The sequence below is a fragment of the Lissotriton helveticus genome, chromosome 8, assembly GCF_964261635.1.
Source record: "Lissotriton helveticus chromosome 8, aLisHel1.1, whole genome shotgun sequence".
Taxonomy (NCBI): domain Eukaryota; kingdom Metazoa; phylum Chordata; class Amphibia; order Caudata; family Salamandridae; genus Lissotriton; species Lissotriton helveticus.
In genome coordinates this window covers 1,550,396,887-1,550,417,311 of record NC_136069.1, presented here as the reverse complement: position 1 = coordinate 1,550,417,311, position 20,425 = coordinate 1,550,396,887, and the positions used below count along the sequence as shown (strand labels likewise).

At 45.2% G+C, this 20,425-nt stretch overlaps 1 protein-coding gene across 1 annotated transcript in view; it reads right to left on the bottom strand.

The window, feature by feature from the left end:
* P2RY6 (pyrimidinergic receptor P2Y6) overlaps positions 1-20,425 on the bottom strand; it is a 342,520-nt gene that overhangs the window by 85,593 nt on the left and 236,502 nt on the right. Inside the window, exon 3 of the mRNA XM_078658551.1 lies at positions 14,555-14,649. The gene's annotated coding sequence lies outside the window, so the exon portion shown is untranslated. The remainder of the gene's footprint in view (positions 1-14,554; positions 14,650-20,425) is intronic.

Here is a 20,425-nt window from a genome sequence, read left to right as displayed (position 1 = left end):
CACCTCGGGATGTAGACACCACTTGTGATCTGCCAGATGCTGTCTGTTCCGTGTTGCCACTTTGGCATTCAGGGACCCTGCTAGGTGGTTCACAATCAGGAAAATACAATGGTGCGCCAACCACCTCCAGAGGTGTACAGCATCCTGACATGGAAAACCAGATCCAGCGGCTGAGCCTTCTACATCACTCCTAAAGCATGAAACAGCCTACGGCTACTCATAAGAGCCTCCTCCTCACTTCTTGAAATACGTTGGAAGCTAAAGAACTGGCATTTTGAGTACTCCCACAAGGGCTTACGTGTGCCTAGACTCACACCTGCTCAGCGCCAGGATACCCTCCCAGGCACATGATTTCTAATGGCTTTATGATAGGCCTTTATGGCATCTCTGAACTTTTTCCTAAAGGTGGAATAATCATTTTTACTACATTCTGTTTCCAGTACTTTAAGCCCTTTTCTGAGGACGAGGAGACTTATGCACTAAAAGTTGCAGAAATGTAGGTAGGAAGTAAGAGATGAGTGGCTCGTGGTCCGTCCATTTTCTGGTCACGCTGCAGCCCCATTTTGTTCCCTTTTCGAAATCAGGAGTGAGGCAGGGAAAGCCTCAACTGGGTTAGAATTAGGAGAATGCTACATTGGCAATATTTACCGCGCCAAAGTTGGGAGCAGTTTCCCCGGTGGTGCCTGAGTAAAGCTGTTTGTCATGTGCATTGCTTAATTTGAGCCAGTGGTTTCCGGTGCTCAGCACTGTCACTTAATCATCAACACCGTCATTTTTCATGAGCACCAGTTAAGGACACACTAGTTTATAGGGAGATTAAGTGATTTGCCCAGAATCACGGGATGTCGACTCCAAGACTCAAACCTGGTTACCCAGCTCCGAAGTCGGCAGCTAAGCGCATTACGTCACATTCTCTCCCAACTTTCATGGTTAGAAGTTGGTTCTGTTTTAGGCGGCGCTAACAGTAGACATGGGCTAGTGCAAGCTGCCTCCTGACGAAAGCCCAACACTTATTTTTTTAACAAACTAACCACTGGTCATGTGTGATAGTCATGTACTGATGTGTGTAACCAGAACCTGAGCACAACAACTTGCACAGTAGTAAGAACCTAGGATTTGACCTTTCACTACAGTAGCACGCGTGTGAATGGGCCTGCATTAGTGCACTTGTTTGAAATAACATGTTATATTGGGCCACATTTATTTTACTAGACATAGTATAAACAGGTGTGTGTGTATATTTATATGCAATAAGATCAAAACATGTGAAGACAGTAAGGCTTTATTTTCAAATTAAGCTATAATGCTGTACTTGAATTGCACAATGCCGCAGTCTCATGGGGTCTTTGGAAAGTAGCTCATATTCTAAGCAATCAGTACTCTCTGGTGTTACATTTATTCTTGATCGATAGACAATGTGAATCAGAAAACCATGCGTATCTTGAGAACCACCCCCCCCCCCCAGCCCTTGCATGCTGGAACCAGGAGTGTTTACCGTAAATATTACCTCTAATCGACAACAATGCTACTGCGGTACCTGGGGCCTGTGCGGCTTCACCAGTGGCTCCCTATCCCCGGTTAATGAGACTTGATAGATATCATTGCACGGTAATTGGATGTGCTCACGGTCTTCAGGGGAATTAAACAATTTCCTGGCATGAAGGCGAGAGAATGGTTTAAACCACCCGCAGATACCAAGACTGGCACAGTCCCAGCTCCTGAAGCGTAGCTGACTTCCCACTCCCGCAACAGTACTGTGGCAAGCAGCGGGTATCTGTCTTGAGTGCTTTGGGTGAGAGGGCGAGCAGAGATCACCGACAACTTGTTGTGTGAAAAATACTGCTTTATTGAAACAGGTGCACATCACAATGTGTATATAATCCTAGGCAAGCCACTGTACAAAACGATATAACTTAATATACATCAAATCACTTAACCCTATGGCCTACCCCAACCCCTAAGCCCCCAACAAGTATCCCAATGCAACTGCCTATCACTATCACTATTCCCTACATCCTGAATTGTATTACCCTCATAAGTATAAACCTATAACTTACTTGTTGCAAGTGTGAGCTTACTCCCCACCCTCCCCCTTCAGACTGTTCTGACCTCCCGAACAAGCAATAGAACCAAAGGAATTGTGGCAGATTGGTGCATGAGGCTGTTGCGGTTGGTTGTACAGTTGTTGGTGCAGTCCAGGTGGAGGGGTAAGAGTCAGGGCTTGAAGGAGAGGGAGTGAGGAAGAGAGATGGAGAAGAGACGATGAAGTTATACACTTTATGTTGAATATGATTGCGATAGGTTGGCCGAAGGTTACCATTTCGGGCAAGTTGGCTGGTATTGCCTTTTTTGGGTACGTTACTATGGGGCTCTGCGCCTATTGTGCAAGGTGATATTTCCACAGGTTAAAAAAGGAATGCCACTAATTTCTCTCCAGTAACCCCAGAACCATTATGCATGGAACTCCTCAAGTGTACGGTCATTGGCCTTTTTTTCCACCAATGGACAAGTGGCTGAAAATCCTACCGGTTCATGGCAAGAGGTCAAGGTAAGAAGATTGCTAGTACTGTATTTGCAGATTAGAGGTTTATCAAATGAGTGGGTTGGAAGCAGGGTCTTGGGGTACAGGTTAAGCCCTGTATAAACTCTCTAGCCCCAATGTTCACTGCATGTTCGTTCTCTAGAATCAAAGTCTGGAGGTAAGGTTGAGGAGGAGTGTGTGTAGCGAGATGTGGTCACCTTATACTCTGGGTTCTGAACCCCTGTAGGTTTCCGCTCACTGCCCATCTCTTAGTCCCAATCTTTTGGGTTCACAGCATCGGTATCTCGATTGTGCTCAGGCTCCTCGCAGTCCTCTTGCTTTGTGTAAATGCAATATGCCAAGTGGCACTGGCTATTGCAGAAGATATTTGTGAATTTTAAAAAGTATGTGCCTAACATCATGAACACTTTGCGCATTGAATGAAAACTCTGCAGTTTACAAAACTGAATTTTCCAGTGCTTGACTGAACTTGGCCCAACCTCCATCCTGAATCTGAATGCAGCCACAATGTGGATTTTCATGTCACCTCTCGTTGCAGGTAGCAATGTGTGCGTTAGTCTAAGGCTCTGTATTGACCTGCTGTTCTCGAAGAACTCCTGAGGGAATTTTCCATACCTTTCTAACAATTCAAGGTTCTTCCTGCCGGTGCCACTGAAAGCCAGTCATTATATGAGTCTGCCATTGTTTAGAGTGTAACTAGATTTGTACTGTCTTTTCTGAAGATACTAGGCCAAGGGGGGTTGTAATAATATTAATTGAGGGGATGGCACTGAGATGGTGTTAGATGATGCTACATTACAATCTGTTTTCTGCTTTGTTAACCTGTGTAACAACCTAATATTATGCCAACACTGCGATTTTCACAGTATATTTTATTTAAGGCTCCATTAGTGAGGTGAACTAAGTCTTGTTTGCCTTGATTTTTTAGAGCAAACCCTTATCACGCTGTCTCTTCCTCAGGCCTTAGAATATTTCATTCAGAGACCGGATTTGATGTTGGACTCTTTAGTACATTTTTATTTAGCCTTATCCTAATTCCTTATATTAATTTATCATGCATTTTGAATAAGTATTGTTTTTTCTTCCTGTACTACACTTTAATTATTTAATAAATCGTCATGGTTTTTAAATGTTACTGGTCTTGAGCCTTCTTGAGACTTATTTAATTGACTTGCTGATTTATTTGGTACCTATATAATCTCTGTAGCGACACATTTCCTCCCGTATTCCCCTGCGGGTGCTTTTCTTACATTATCAGTTAAGATAGCCTTAACACCATCCTGTATGTTTTCTCTTCTTCATGCAAATAAAAATAATGGTCCGATAAGAAATGCAATTATTGAACCCATTTTCTTGTCAAAATGGCATTTTCATATTATTCTTCAAGGGCAACGCAGAAGGTTGCCGGCAGATATGTAAAGCGGCTTGCGCCATCTTTCACTGGTGCTCTGCAAAGTGGCGGCTTGTGCATCGGGAAGAAAGGCAGCAATACATTCTCTGTTTGCTTTTTTTAAATAACAATTTCTTGATTTGATTTTAAAGACAATGGAGGCAGGGTGAAAGTGAACTTGTGACCAATGGGGCGAAGGTAGTGGCGGCCATGACAGCTGTGATGGGGGGTGAGGGCAGGGATCGGGATGTGAGTAAGAGGAAGGGAAGTCAGGGCACTTGGGGAGTGAAGACTGCTTACTGATTTGAATTGCTATCCTCTAAAAAGAAAAGTAGTGGGGAAAGGTAACCATCAAAATGCCATATGCTTGGGGGGCGTGGCTTAGACGGCAATGTGGATGGTCGTCTGAGTCCACTCGCTCCGCACCCCTGAGGCTAACTAAGGCCATAACCACCCGCCAAACACGTTTGTTCTGACTAAAAGAATAAGTTTCACACATGGGAAGAGCAAGGCTACAAGCGGACGGAGAATCACAGAAAAGGCAACAGCGTTAACCGTGAGATCTGACCTCGAAACCCCAGAGACCCAGGAAGACGAGCAGACTACAAAATGGCGCCCAGTGAGTAAGGGAAGAAAACCCACGGTGGGCACCGGACACCGAACGGAACCAGGGGGAGAGAAGGAGAGGAGGCTAGCCAGGTACCAATACCCCCACCACCAGCGGGCTCCCATAGCACACCAGCCGGCAAAGTACGAGTGCGCGAGAAGGGAGAGGCAGAGTGGAGGGGGAGCGACGGAGCGACGGAGAACGGAGGGGCACCAAGGCAGGCGGACGAGCGGAGAGCTCACCGGAAGGCCAGCAGAGAGGGCCGCTCAGCAGCGTGAGGGCTCCAAGCCGGCGGTTTTGGTCTCCAGCGCTAAAAGACACCATCGGAGCAAAGACTGGCAAAAGCGAAACTAACCTCACATATGGGCGCCGCCATCACCGGAAATCGAGGAGCAAGTAAACAACAAAGCGCCGGAAGTGGAGAACGCCCAAGAGGATAAGGAGGTGCGGAGAGGAGCTCTATGCACCGCTTCTATTCTCAACAGCCCAGCGCTCACGCAGCAAGCTGAACGCAAAGTGCGAGAGGGGGCAGCAGGGAAGCAGGGAAGTGGAGAGTGACCACCGCACGGACACGCCAAAGTTGGTCCGACCGGAGGAGGAAGACAACACTGGAGAGTCCAGCGACCGGAGGAGGAAGACAACACTGGGGGGTCCAGCGAAAAGGGGGGGCAAGCAAGGGCAAAGACTGGCGACAAGCTGAGACACACACACGAGAGGGGCGCACCAATCGACCAAGGCAAGCAAGGACGGGAACACGCGCTTGCGGTCGCACACCGCCCTAGCACACCCGTAACCAAGCCCGAAGAGGCCGAATGAACAAGCGACACAATAGCCCATAGAGCCAAGAGCCAATAGCCCAGAACCAAAAAAAAGGGGGTACCACCTACTCGATTAAAGCAGCCGGTTCTGGCTGTGGACGAGACGAAGCACACGCTGGCAGGTCCAAAGGCCAAGACACGAACGAGGCACATTAGAGAACCAAGTAGGTACAGAACCTACGCAGCCACCCAGCCCCCCAAGGCAACACCAACGGGCAACCCAATTTACGCTCAAAAAGAAGGGCGCCTGGGCAGCATTCTATCGAGAAGGGGTATCGGAACAATGGCAAACAACGATGGCAAAACAGCAGGGGACCCGAAAAAGGCAAAGAAAGAGACCCCGGAGTCCCCGATGAAGACAAAAGGCGAAACAGCAACCCTAGAGACAATCCTCAGGAAGATTAACGAAGGTAATGCAGTGGCTAAGGAAACAAAACTAAAGATAGACAACATGCAACTTGAACTGGCAGCAATCAGGGCCGACCTGCATAGCACCAACATGAGAATGGAAGCAGCAGAAGGCCGCATAAGCTCCGTGGAGGACGCAACCGCAGAGAACTCCAAAGTAATAGCGGAATGCCAAAAAGCCACGAAAGCCATACAAACACAGCTAGCGGAGCAGGATGACAGAGCCAGAAGAGGCAACGTGAGGATCCTAGGGGTGCCAGAAAGAATGGAGGACAATGCGGGCTCGTGTGCAAACATGCTTGAAGACATGATCCCCAAGCTCACAGGCTTAAGCTTTGACAGGAGGTTTGAAGTACAGAAGGCATACAGAGTGCCAGCAGGGAAACCAACAACGGGAAAGGGTCCCAGACCTATAATATGCAACCCACTGCGAACATCCCACACCGATGCCATTTTCGCCTTTGCCAGGAAGAATCAGAACCTGACATGGGCGAGCAGCAAGATCGTACTGACCCAGGACTATTCAAAACCAATGGTCGAGACCAGGAAAGGCTTCCTAGCTCTCAGGGAGGCACTGCGCAAAAGAGGCATCAGTTTCAGCTTTGTAGGCCCGGCCCGCTTCAAAATTACAGACAAGCTGAGAACAATGATATTTGAGAACCCGGAAGACCTGAGACGCTACATGCAAAAGCCACCGACGGAAGAGATGGATACAAAACCCCCAGGAGCAGCCAAAAGATGCGCCTCGCCGGACGATGCTGCCCAATCGGAATAAAGACTGCCCGGAACAACAGGCCAACACGACTACCTCAGGCGAGCAAACTCTCTAAAGTGACAGCTGCCACACGGACGAGAACACTAAGTGAGCAGCACAGCTGATCCCTTGCCTTTTCGTCACTAAGGGAGCAGCCCGCCACCGGAAACAAAAAAAGAGAATAAGCCACGTTTACATGCTTGGAAGAATCTACCTCAGTAGTGAGAAAGGCCAAACAAGAACGGAAATGTCCAATCCAACAAGAATGACGCTTTTTTCTCTCATTCAGAACTCTACCATGGACAACACACAAACTCTACCTCAGGGAGGATGCGGAGCAAAAGGAACTTTGTCGTCGCACTCCCACTCAGCAAGTAAGGGGGGAGGGGGGATGGAGGGGAGGGGGGCACAGGGAGGGCAGGGGGGCGGGGAGCACACACATGGGGTCACTCTTCTTTTCTATCTCTATCACTCTATCTTTCAATCTTCTACACTTTCAACTAGGAGCAGCAAGCACAGGTACAAGCGCAACAATGCACAAGCTAGCCAAAGACTAGGGAGAGGAAGCCACAGGGCTCCACGGATTTCAAGGTCACACAGATCGCCAAAGACACGCCTTCACAAATGACACACAACATGCACACCAACCTCTCAACTGATATCAAGATAGTATCTTTAAACGTCAAAGGCCTAAACAGCCCGGTGAAAAGAAGGAAAGTACTAGAACACCTATGAAAACTCAAAAGCGACATCTATGTACTGCAAGAAACAAGATTAGAATCAGATGATATTAAGCGCCTCAAGACTAGCTGGATAGGCGAAGTATGGGGGTCAGCAGCACAGAACAAAAAGAACGGGGTGGTGACCTTCACAAGTAAGAAGTCAAAGCTAACACTGGTGAACACGCAGGCAGACACTGAAGGCAGAATTCTAGTAACGAGTCTAAGTAGAGCCGGAGAAACGATACATGTGACCAATATATACGGACCGAACACCGACGACAGGGCCTTCTGGGACAAGGTAGGAGCACAACTACACACCCTGCCACTGGGGGAGCTCCTGGTGGTTGCAGGAGATATGAACCAGATCCTAGACCCAGCCATTGACAAGCACCCGCACAGACAGAGCCATAAGTCACACAAGGGAAACATCCTGAAAAACCTCTGCTCCAAACTCAACCTCAGGGACCCGTGGCGCCTCCAAAACCCAGACGCCAGAGAGTGCACCTTCTACTCGACCCCTCACAACTCATACAGCAGAATAGACCACATCTTCATCAGACACACACAGCCACCTCATAGACCACACGGAAATTGGCCCCCGGAGCATCTCAGACCACTCACACATAAGCCTGACCCTATCAGGGAAACACAATGAGAAGCCAACTCGCAGATGGCGTTTTGACGACAACCTGCTTAGTGACACCTCAACCAGGTCGGAGATCGAAACAGCGATAAAAGAATACCTGGAGATTAACGACACCTCCGAAATAGACAGGGACCTACTATGGGATGCCTTAAAGGCCACCATCAGAGGGACAGTCATGGGCATCAAAGGGAGAATAAACAAAGACAGGAACAAAAAAATTGCCGAACTGGAAAAAGAGATTAAAAACCTAGAGAACGGCCACATAGCTAACCTTGAGGATAGGAACACCCTCACAAACCTAACCAAACGTAAATACGAACTAAACAAAATCCTGAGTGAGAGGGCAGGCACTTGGATAAATAAATACAAAGGTATCAACCTTTGTACAGCCAACAAAGCAGGGAAAAACCTGGCATCCTACCTCAAAGGGAAACAGAAACAACACTCAATAGAGGCCATCAAAGACAGGAACAATAAATCCCAGACTGCAAACAAAGAGATCCTGGAGGTTTTCAGAGACTTCTACGAGAAACTCTATACAAGGGATGAAACGCTACGGGGAGATGGGGGGAAAGAACTCCTAGCAAGCATTTCCACACCAACGCTATCAGATAAGGAACGAGACATCTTAGACCTAAACATAACAGAGGACGAGATAGGGAGAGCTACAGCGAGTCTCAAGGACAACAAGGCACCAGGACCAGACGGCTTCACGGCCGGCTTCTACAAGCAGTACCTACACATTCTCAGACCGACAATGAAGCAGGTCTTCACGAAAATGTGTCCAGCAAGGACGCATGACTCCGACCATGGCGGAAGCCAACATAATAGTAATACCGAAGGAGGGTAAAGACACAAATGAAGCAAAGAACTTCAGACCAATCTCACTTATCAACGTAGACTGCAAAATCTACGCCAAAATACTAGCAACCAGACTGAACGCTCACCTACCTAAGCTCATACACTGTTCACAAGTAGGATATCTTAGGAACAGAATGTCCCATGACAACACAAGACTGCTATGCCACATAATAAATCACTCCTCCAAGAGCAGCAACGCAGCGGTCATGATAGCCCTTGACGCTGAGAAAGCTTTTGACAGAGTGTCCTGGCCCTTCCTGGACCAGTGCATGCTGAAATTCGGGTTTGGACCCAACTATAGGAAGATGGTGCTGGCCCTCTACAATGCCCCCCAAGCACGAGTTGTAGTTAACGGAGGGACCTCACAAATACTCCATCTAGGCAGGGGGACCAGACAAGGGTGCCCACTCTCGCCAGCCCTGTTCCTGTTAGCGATAGAACCCCTCCTAAACATGATCAGAGCCAATACAGACATAAAGGGGATACCAGTAGAGGGAGGCACTTTCAAGCTAGCGGCATACGCTAATAATCACCGAAGACCCAGAGAAATCAATCAAGGCACTGATGGAAACGATAGAGCTATACGCCCAGGTCTCGGGATATAAATTAAACAGGGACAAATCCGAGTGTAAGCCTCTGAACGTTCACACCACTAAGACGGTGCTAGGTCAGTCCGGCCTGACATGGCAGCAGAAACCCATCAAATACCTAGGCCTCCTCTTCGAAAGAGACCTTAGATCTACACTAGAACACAATGAACAAGCCGTATTGCACAAAATTAAGGAGAGAGTGGAGGGCTGGTCTCCCAAATTCACCACGTGGTGGGGGAGAGTAGAAACGATTAAAATGATGCTCACACCAATGGTGAATTACATGCTGAACATGCTACCATTGATAAATACAGAAGACTTCCACAAGAAACTAGACAAAATGCTGAACACCTTTCTGTGGAGGGGGAAAAAGCCCAGAATAAGCCTAAAAAAGCTCAGGCTGACAAAAGACCAAGGAGGCCTAAACATAACGAACTTTAGAACATTCCAAACAGCGTGCATAGCAACACAGGGACTATACTGGCTCACACCAAGCACAGAATATACCCCGGCGTGGCTAACACTGGAGCGAGAACTACTGAAAGGAATGAACCCTATCGCCCTACTTACAGCCACCCGACACCCAGCAATCAAAGAAAACCCCATCCTAAGTAGCACAAGGACAGCTCTCCTAAGTATCGACAAACTAATGGGGACAAGCATAAAGAAAACCCGTTTCGAATCCATATGGCACAACCCCACAATAAAATACAGGGACAAAACTTTAAACATGCACTCATGGTACAAACACGGCATCACAACGACCAGTGACTTACTGAAACAAGGCACAAATGTAACCTTCGACACACTCAAGGATGAACACAACCTAGAGAGCACAGAGTTGTACAACTTCCTGAAGATTAAGGTAGCAATAAGGAAGGCAAACCTGAACGGACTAACACCAACTCTCATACAATATGCCATTACCCTTGACAAACTAGGACACCAAGTCGCACACCTCTACAAAGCCCTATGCCCAAAATCCACCAGACTTAACGACAAGGTCAACACCTACTGGGGCACACTAGTGGGTAGAGCACTGAGTGAGAAGGAAAGGGCGGAGCTATGGAGGTCCACTTCCAGGAAAAAGGTGACCGCAACTCTAAACCAGACTAAATTCTGGCTCATACATAAGGCATACTGGACCCCCGCCCGCTTGTCATCCTTGGGTATCCGCGACAGCGATTCCTGCTGGAATTGCAACAAAGAAAAGGGAGACCTCGCAACCTACTCTTCAACTGCTCCAAAGTTAGAACCTTCTGGAACACAATAGAAACACTGATAAACGAGATCACAGGGGCCACCATGCAACTAGACTTCCACAGCCTGGCACTGGGGTTCACAGCCCCCTCAATAACAACCAAAGAAGACCGCGACCTCATCGATCTTCTGCTGACAGCAGCAGTCAAAACAGTTCTGTACAACTGGAAAGACACAGGGAAAGCCACACCTAAAGCATGGCTCAACTGGGTCACTTTCCTACGAGGGGCGGACTCCATCACAGCGAAACATTCACCCAAAACACACAGGCAGTCAGGTATGTGGGAGTCCCTGGACAACAACCTCTCATCACACAAACCACCATAGGCAGCACTGTCAAACACCCACTAACAGCAGCCGGGCAGCAGACCTCCGGATAGAGCACACATCAGGAAACCGCAACGCTCCTTTTCTTTTCTTTCCTCTAACTATCCCCTCCGCATGCGGCCGGGGTGTGGGACAGAGAAGGACAATCAGTGCAACATGGGGACGGAGAACCGAAGGATTAAGCTCGACCGACCGGAATCGGACTAACTCAAATAAGACTGGCAGCTGGGAACAAACAAGTTCACTTCCATCCCCCCCCCCCCCCCCCCCCCCGCGGGCGTTTTCTTTTTCTTTTCCTCATCCTTACCCATGTATAAGTTATGCTCCATGTAAATATATATTTTTTCTACAATAAAAAATTACAGAAATAATAAAAAAAATGCCATATGCTTGAAGGACAGCCCACCCAGCCAATGGAAAACAATGAAAAACACGAGAGCCAATGGCTGAAGGAGGCTGAACCAAAGGCCTCTCTCTCTCTCTGCTACTTCTTGTTTATAGTTCATGCACTTTTCAAATTTAAGGATCGCTAACATCCCAGAAAGGAAAATCTGTCTGGATTGAGACTTAAAAATGGGAGAGGAAAATGAGGAAGAAAGGAGACAGGGACAGGAAAAGGATAAAAACTGAATGTATAAGGTATATTCTGGCTGTGAGGATAACCACATTATTTTTATTAGCTTCATCCTAGTAGGTTTTAGTGAGGTGCCATTTAATTTAAAGTTCTCATTCTTCACTCCTTGCATCATAGTCTTCTTCCCTACTCTCCCCTTCCACATTCCACAACCCTCATGCCACATCCCTCCCTTCTTACTGCCCAGTCCGTGCCATGTCCTCTCACCCATGGCTCCCTCCTTACACAGCATTCCACAGCTCTGATGCTGGGCTCGACCAATCACAGACATGGCAGTGAGCTCAATGTTACTGTTTGATAAGCACAACAACAAACGTGCCTTCCCAGCTGCATCCATTGGCTGCAGGACAGAAGAGATGATGATGCAATCCGCCCTACGCTGGATTCTACAGCTCCCAGAGTATTGTACTGTATTTGCATTTATATAGCGCGTACTACCCCTGACAAGGCGTCTAAGCGCTTTTTTGGCACGCTACTCCGGAACCCATAAAGGATTAGTGGTGAATTATTATAGTGAAATATGAAAGTGATTTGAGTGGTGGATATGTTATTCAGTTATTTGGATTGAGAAGGATAGTGGAGGGGTAGAAGAGGGAAAAGGTTTGCATTTTTATAGCGCTTGCTATGTTTGATGGGGTATTGAAGTGCTTTTTTGGGTGAGTAGCAGGCTACTTCGGAACTCATAAAGGATTAGTGGTGATTAGTTAGTGAAATATGAAAGTAATTTGAGTGGGGAAATGTAAGTTGGTTATTTAGTTTGAGAAGGATAGTGTATGGATAGAAGAGGGAAAAGGTTTGCATATATATATTGCTTGCTACCCTTGATGGGGTTTTGAAGCGCTTTTTCGGCGAGTAGCACGCTACTTATAAAACCATTGCGTTACCTGTATTCACTGGTGCACTTACCAGAAACAAGAATAGACATAGAGACTGTTTGCAATTACAGATGTACCTAATGTACTTTGTGCAACACACACATTTTAAAACATATCTTCCATTTCGCTCAATCCTGTCTTCACATTAGGGCCTGTAAAGATTTCATATCATAAATAGAGGTGCAATATGTTTGAGAGTCTTTCTTCTAAAATCACGGTCCTATCTTAAATTAACTGCTGCCCTGAAAAGTGTCTGTGATATGAACTTGGATTTATGCAAATATGAAAGCACAGAGTAATCCTACTTTTAGCCCTGCTTGAATTACATTGCATTATTTATAGCTTGTGCTTCATGCTACCTTCCCTCAAAACATCAACTGTGGATGCTCACACTGCCTGGCAATCAATGCCACCTCGTCAAGTGCCTGATTGCAGCAATCAGCAGCTTTGTTGACTAGCTCTCTTCTGCAGAGTGTGTACCTAGTGCGCAAATATTTTACTAGCTCTGGATCTCAGAGCTAATATCTGCAAATGATGCCGCAGATGGTGAGAATCCTGCAGCCACACAAGAACAGCTCCCCGGGGGGCTTTGTTTTGAGGATAGTGGGCACTCCCAACGTTTAACACGTTTGAAAGGCCTCCAAGTTTTGCTAGAAAAGGAAACAAAGGTTTTCAGTGGTATTGGTTTACCCAGGATCACTGGTGGAGATGCTGGTGGAAACCGAAAGACAAGATTTGCCTAAGATCACACAATTTGAGTGTGAAAATTGGGATTCAAGGCAATTTTCCAAGTACGTAACCTATATCATATTTAGGGAAATTGTGCCTTCTCAGCAAGTGTTCTGGTTCAGAATGAATGGCTCTTGAATGTCAATGGCAAGGGAAGTTTAGAATCTGTACCCTACGTACCCTATGAGCTGCTGCAACGCACAGGGCTAACGACTACAGGCTGAAACACTCAGAAGCGAATAAACACCAGAGCTAGAACCCCCTACTTAGTACATCTCTTTAGATCTTAAAACCAGTTACAGACTCATAAAGGAGCCTTTCCTAGCTTGGATTCCTGTTGGCCAATATTCTATCTCAGACACAGACTTTATTTCTCATTGGATGGACAGTGGACCTCTTCCACTCCCAACTCTCCGCCTGGGAAGCAGCGCCTCAAGTGGTCTTCTGAACGCTAATCAGGTGCTGTGGCTCCAAGCGCCATATTGCAGGGTGCACCAGGTAAAACACTGAACTCAAAGTGACTCCTTGCTGGAAGTCTGCCACATTTAGCTAGTGCAGAATTTGGCAAAATAGAAGCATGTGTGCCGTAGTACCCTAAGGTAATAGTAACTCGTGTCCTCGACATGCACTGTTCATTACCCCACACATTAGATCACTTATGACGTGCTCAATGACATCATTTATAACACCACTGGAAGATCTGTTATGACATCATTAATGACAAGGCTGTGCATGGTGGGGGCGCGAGATATAGTTACCTTAGGGCACGAGTTGTAGTTACTAGAGATAGCTATGACTGGAGAATTTCAGTGTTTTTTAAAGTTTAAACCCTTACCTTGTCACTGAAATTTTCACTTAACTGTAACATCACTTGAGCCTCTAGATTTTTCAGTAAATATATACATTTATATCTGCCACCTCTTTTTCCATTTTAATAAATAAATAAATGCATAGGATGTCAAGCTCTTTTAGTGTTCCTTCATACATTAAATCCCCAGTCCTTTAAATATTTGTAATATCTTGTATATATTGACCAACACTGGTTTTCTGTTTGTTGCTTAAACATTAACATACGTGAGAACGTATTTCATCTTTTTAACAAACTTCGGTGTTACACCCTAGCAGAGTGTATACATATTATTTTCTATCAGAACAATTCTTTCCATGTAGTCAGCAAATCTATTATGGCCAAATCTACTACCAACTTTACAATATACATTATACATATAGAATCTAGTACCGTTACAAACTTCGGTGTTACACTCTAGCAGAGTGTATATATATATATATAATATTTTAATATTATATATCTTTTTTTCTCCTAGAACAATTCTTTCCATGTAGTCAGAAAATCTATTATGGCAAAATCCACTACAAATAAAATCTAGTACCTTTACTCGAGACAGAATCTCACAGCGCTCCCCGGCCCATGCCATTTTAGGCAGTGTCTTGAAATGACCATGATTCTGGATTTAATTCCTGTGAACTAAAGAGAAGAGATACAATATGAGTGAATATATCATGTACGTTGTCTGTAGCAAGACATCACAGGCCACCATTAGATGGACAGGCACATTGGCTATTTAGCAATATAAAAAATAAATCCTTACACCTAACTCAATCTTAGCTGATCCAAAGAGTACCCTTGCCCTGTTTTTGAAGGGAGTACAACATGGAGTGTTGGGGATAATTTGGCATACACTCCAATACCATAAGAATGGATGAGTGAATAGCTCTTTATTTGCAGTTAATTAACACTGGTCAAATATATAAAGCATCATACATTTGCAAAATAATTCAATTATACTACTTATTACCATACCTGGTCCTTCTCACATTAGAGAGTGTGTAAAAGGCGTGTTAATCAGAGGGGGGATTATCCTAGCCAGTCGACATCTACATCTTCGGATAGTTAGCATTCTGTAGGACATCAAAATGCGATGACCATACATTTTACAAAACTGCTTATAAACTGGAGCTCCTGGCCCGCGCCCACACTTACACAGCTGTGTCTCAGCACTTGGGTTCATACTTTGGCTTAGGTCAAGAAATAGGGAGCAGCTCAAGCTTATGGGTGTGGACCATACCTCGAGGCTCACATACCACAGTCCACTAAGTTATCTCCATGGCCTCTGTCTGTTGGGCTCAGTCCCTTGCCTTGTTGGAGCACATTTTGCCGAGAAGTTGCTCAGCAGTAGTTTCTTGGTGATATATGTTCATTATTGGGCAGCTTCACACACAGACTCTTTCAGACCATGATCATGCTAACGCGGGATTACTGGTTACTAGTTACCTTACCAAATCCCATACTAAGTCGACTGAATCGTTGGTACCTGTCATTGAGTAAAAGGTAATCTTATAATAAGTCAAACAATTAAGAACTTCCACCACTCTAAATGACCACTGACCAGGATAAAGTTTTAAAGATTTAATATAAAGTCAAAGATAACTGAAGATACAAACTTCTCAAAATGAGATTCAAAAGATATATTGGTATCACTACAAACATGAACTTCTTGAGTAGTCTAAGTCTGAAAAACAGAATAATAAGTACAATCTCGAAAACCATAAGGGTTGTCAAAATGGATATAAGTTGCAACCTCAAAGTCATTACAGAAAAGAAAAATTAAGGTTAGTCTGTCCCTACACTATGCTAAATGACATCCCTACTTAACAAGATCTTTACCCCTCTAGGTGTCAGCCGTGGTGACTTCCTAAGAAGATCACGCACTTCTCTTTGTCTCTTCTCTGATTGTGGGTCTCTCCTGATCAGCCTATCTGCCTACCCATCCGCTTCCTTAGGCTCCCAAAATCATCTGCTCTGCTCTCCTCCCGGGTCTCTTTCCCTAATACCAAATCACATTTCCAACAGAAACGCCCCTTGGGACGCCCCTCACGTGGTATCTCTGTGCGCGGCAAACTCCATGATGGTACTCTTGAAGACCCTCGTTAAAGTTGGCCTTGGTTCCCAGGCTGCTTCTCCAGTGCGCCGATACCCCCTAAATTCCTGGAAACTCCTCCAAGCCTGCGCAAGGCGCCACTGAACAAAGTCCCTTTCATTCGAGCTGATTAGGACCCTCGCACCTGCATACAGCTCATCCTGCAGTGGGCCTCAAATTCCAGACTCCACCATATCTTTGGTCGTAAAACACTCTCAAAGCTCTGTGCTGGACACCTCTCGACCTCTTCCCTAACGAGCACATGGCAATTTAAACGACATGACATTATCTGCTCAGGCCTACTTGATTTACATGCAGCAGGTCCCTGCACTCTTAAAACGTTAACTTGATTTAAACAGTAAACATTCTTAACTAGCATACGTTTCTAAAATAACACATCTATAAAGCATATACTTTTAACCCTAAGTTCAATAGTACATTTGGAAGAACCATGTCAACCTTATCTCACATTATTTTAGCAGCACGTTTAGGTTTGCTGTGAATTGCCCTAAGGCCTACACATTATACTGGATCTCAAAGTTACATTTAATTCGGACATGATTCTTTTAACATGAGAACGTGAGGTTTTCATATTCATTCCAACATTTCTACATTAATCTCACACCGTTATAATTATAGTTACTCTACTTAACATTCTATACATTTCGCTACTGAATATAAAACACTCTTTATATTTCACTCCTGGATATAAAACACTTGTGTGCAAAACATGTTTAAACTAACTACATGCTTGTAAATATGGCGTACTTATACATTTTTTTCCAAACTTGTGCTCTCTCAGTCCCCCCTTTGATGACTTTCTGGAGTCATCATCACCAAGACACTAAAAATGTAGAACCCTTCAAAGTGAAGACAGGGCAGTGCCACCTCTTTTCATACTCTCTAATGCTTTCAGACTCTTATATTGAGTGTCCTGCATCGCTGTCAACTCTTCTTCCTGTTTCCTCATAGCTCTCTGCAACCTATTTGCTTTATAACATTGATACAAACGCACCAATCCCCACAAAGTGATTACGCAAATCACAATTATGATGATGGGTTTCAGTATGTACCAAACGATACCCTTTCCTAAGTTGGCAAACCAACTTCCAACTTTACCCATTCCATGACCCACTTTTTCCCACACATTTACCTTTGCCAGGTCCTCAATTTCATAGTGTATGGCAGTGATGTTTTGTATATACTTCTCTAGAGGTTTTGAATTGTCTGGAATGTAAGTACAGCATTCCTGGACCTTCAAAGCCTTACAGACTCCTCCCTCTTTTGCTAACAGAACGTCTAAAGCAAGTCGGTTCTGAAGAACCATTGCCCTAATCGATTGCATCTCCCCTTCTATCAGCATCAAGGATCTTGCAGTACTGGCAGATAGTCTATCTACGACTGTAGCTAACCTCCTGATCTTAATGTCAGTCAATATCAGCCCTAAGATAGGGAATGCAGCACCTAGTACATCTCCAACTACTTCTGCTGCACCCAGCCCTCTCTTCCATCTAGTTGGTATTTCTTTCCTTGGCGTGTCTAAATTCTCAACATGATATATTTTAGGGAAGACAACAGCCAGATAGCATGATCCGTACCAATTATCTGGTAACTTCACATAGGCATTTCTTCCACATACAAAATATACATTTGGAATGGCTTGCATCCCTTTCAGAAAATCCTTAGAGTAATATTCCAATTGAAAGGCATGTTCACAATTGACTTGACCTACATAAAAATTCTCATAATAAGAGTAACTCCTGTGAATGCACAGTTTCCCCCGTTTCTCCTTATCCAAAGCAATTGGACCAATACTACCTTTTCTTTGATGTGCCCTTTCCTCCTTGGTCCAATCTGTTTCCCATTGTCCTGATGCCTTCAAGATCTTCTGCCTCCTGTATCTAGTATCTACCTGTCCTATAAACTTTTTCTCAACTTCTGATATTTGACAAGTCAGATTGTTTCTTCGAGCATGTGAAGTATCTAACGTTCTCCATGGAATAAACCATTTGTGTAATCTGTCTTCGCTTTTGTAATAGTCCCACTTATTCAAATGCTTGAAATTCGGGACCTCTGGCAATGTCGAGTCGAAATTCGAGAAATAATACTCAAACCCTTCTCGTCCATAAAATATGCTCAACAACAAACTGCATGTGATTCCATATGTCAATGGAAGATGATGGTATCTGATACCCTCCTCTACCGAAGCTGGTAATTGCATACAAACGTAACAATCCTTCACTTCCATAGCATCAACATATTCATAAAGCAATTTAGCATAAGCATTTGACTTGTAATTTCCCTGTGACTCATCTGTATGTAGCCTTTTTATTTCTGCATCTAACAACGCTTTGTCTTTATCATTGATGTTTCCCTTTTCCTTAATAATGGTAGTTTTCGGTGTTGACACTCCCTTATCCTCCTTGACTGCAGTTTCATCCCCCACGTGTCCTACTAGGAAGGAAACAGTTACCACTAAAATTATAAGAGAAACCGCTACTCCTAAAAGTGTAACAACTATATATTTTGCCCTGCGGTTCGGGTTGCCAGCCTCCATGTTCTCGAACAGTGTCGCTTTGGACGTTCTACCCGCATCAACTTCTTCCTCTTTTCAAACAAAGTCTTTCTCTCTTGCAATGTCTCTCTTTTGAACACTTGGAAGCTTGACAGTTTATTTCCGCAAAACAGTTCAAAGTCCAGTAGAAATTAGACAACCCTAGCCCTTCTCCATCCACTAAAATGAAACCCCTACCATTTTTTCTTCTTCCACTCGGCGCTAGGTTATCTTGAAAGAATTTTACAATTTCTTTTCAAAAGTCTTATTTTCGTCTGAAGTTATGTATGACTCAAGGAGGGACACTACGTCTTCATAAATGTCCATCCGAAGTAACATTCCCTCAGGTTCTGGGCAGTTCGTACCACAACATGGAAAGTCAACTTTTTCTAGGATTATTCTCCTTATTTCGCTCAGGACAAGTGGACGGACGAAATTGAGAGTTAACGTTTTTTCAATTTCTACTCCTGGTACTATCAGTTCTACATCCACAATTACAAAGGGGTCCGTTCTAATCAAGATCACTTTCTTCACCTTTCCAGTTCTGCGCCCCTTTGAAGACATTCGTAATATGGTATTAATCCACAACAATAAGCGCTCCTAGCATTTCTACTACTCGCTCAAGCATTTCCAAACGAAGAAGAGTTCCCTCCAATTTTGGATATCGTGAACAGCAAACTGGAAACTCAACTGTCTCTAAAATCAATTTTCTTATTCCACTCAGGAGAGCAGGATGAACGATGTTGAGTGTCAGCAACCTTTCGGTCTCCGCTCCTGGCAGTAGAAACCTTATTTGCACTGTGACGATCGGGTCAGTTCTGACCAGTTCCACTTCCCTGATCCTCCCTGTTCTGTGTCTCCCAGACATCTGCAACAAGGTAGGTCCAGTCGGGAGTAGAGTATCTTCTGCTAGGCACTCGCACCCTTCTTGATCTTCTAAGACCCTCCTCGGCTTGATCCTGGATATCTTCTTCTGGATCTGAGTCTTCGGATATAGGAGCAAGCGTTTCTTCCTGGGCCGACCTCAAACTTAGCCTTCTTCTCCTTGCTGGCCAAGTGGCAGCTCCAAGCCTTATTCTCCTATTCCTTGTCCTCTCACTTGGTTCTTGGTCGCTCTGATACGGATCTGAGTCTGAGTCGTATTCACTTCTGCTCTCTCCTTCAGTTGCTTCTTCCGTCTCACTGCCGTCCTGCCTTCGCTCTTCTTCTGAATCCGTTGCGTTCCCAACTTCTTCCGACACCCCCTCAGCTGCCTCAATCCCTTCTTGCGACTCTTCTTCCACTTCCGGGCTTTCGTCTGGGATAGGAGCTGTTCCTTCTAGAGGTGCTGGAACTATTCGAGTATGGGATGCATGGATCCAATTTGGCAGCCCCCCGCACTTCACTGCGGTGTTCGTTATCAGGATTACCTGAAAGGGCCCACGCCAGCGAACATCTAGGCAGTTCTTCCGGACGTGTTTTTTAACCAAGACCCAGTCCCCTGGGTTTAGGTCATGACACAGGTTCCTCGATGCTGGAACTTCAACTGCATGCACCTGAAGGGACACAGAATGGATGGCGTCAGACAGTCCTTTACAATAATCCAAGATCAGATCATCTGTAATATTCAATAGGGCAGTAGTTGGAACTGTAGGAAGTCTCATGGCCCTCCCCATCAGGATCTCGTGGGGAGAAAGACCTGTCCTCCTGTCAGGGGTGCTGCGCATGCTCATGAGCACTAAAGGAAGAGCATCTGGCCAACTCAAAGATGTGGATGCCACTACTTTAGC